This window comes from Hipposideros armiger, unplaced genomic scaffold, assembly GCF_001890085.2.
Source record: "Hipposideros armiger isolate ML-2016 unplaced genomic scaffold, ASM189008v1 scaffold_154, whole genome shotgun sequence".
NCBI classification, from domain to species: Eukaryota; Metazoa; Chordata; class Mammalia; order Chiroptera; family Hipposideridae; genus Hipposideros; species Hipposideros armiger.
In genome coordinates, this window is record NW_017731504.1 from 2,817,126 (window position 1) to 2,818,085 (window position 960).

At 51.2% G+C, this 960-nt stretch overlaps 1 pseudogene; it reads right to left on the reverse strand.

Annotated features, from left to right (window-relative positions):
- Positions 1 to 479: 479 nt before the first annotated feature.
- On the reverse strand, positions 480 to 719 carry LOC109387349 (ferritin light chain pseudogene; annotated as a pseudogene).
- Between the last annotated feature and the right edge of the window lie 241 nt (positions 720 to 960).

Consider the following 960-nt stretch of genomic DNA (forward strand, 5'->3'; position numbering starts at 1 on the left):
TTTTTATTGGGGAATTGGGGGGAGGGAACAGCATTGGGGAATCGGGGAAGGGGAACAGACAAGTTGCTGTCATTTTGTTCTTCAGTCTAGTTGTGGAGGACGTTGCTTCACTGGCCCATGTTGGNGGGATGCAGAGGGGCCCCTCAAAGGCCAAAGGGCTCCAAACGCTCCTAGTCGCGTGGTGCTTAAAGGTGAGCCTTTCAAAGAGATACTCACCCAGTCTGACCTAGGGCCTGGGCAGCCTGTGGAGGTTAGACAGGTGGTCACCCATCTTCTTGGTGAGTTTCACTTCCTCATCTAGGAAGTGGTTCTCCTGGAAGTCACAGAAATGACGGCGGGGGTTGGGGGGAGGTTGTGTGGACAGAACCCAGGATATGCAGATCCAAGAGGTCCTGGTTCAGGTTCTTTTCCATGTCCATGGTGGCTTCCATGGCATCCTGAGTTTTACCCCACTCATCTTGGGGAGGCTTCTGCAGGTCCTAGAAGAGGGCATGGCTGCCACATTGGTTTTGCATCTTCAAGAGATGCTCGGTGTCCTTGCGCTTCTCCTTGGTCAACTCACGGAAGAAGTGGCCCACGTCCTCTAGAGTCACATCATTGCAGTTGAAATAGAAGCCTAGAGAGAGGTAGATGTAGGAGGCCCGCTGATGCAGGTTGAGCAGGTGGCTGATGACGATCTCCACCTTGGTGGAATAATTCTGACGAACTTGGGCGTTCATGGTTGCTCAGCAAAAAGGAATTAAACTTAAAAAATGGTGTTGTCTGGTCTTGGGAGCCAAGGATAGCTGAGTTGGTTCTGAAGGTTGAGACTGAAAGAGAGGTTGGAGGGTAGTTGGAGACTAGAAGAAGGGGTGTCCCTGGGTCTGCTCCATCCAAACACTGTTTAAGCAAGAGACAGATCTGGGGGACCAGCAAGGGCACTCTGCACTTTCCATCTTGATTTCATATTTAGTCCTTTGA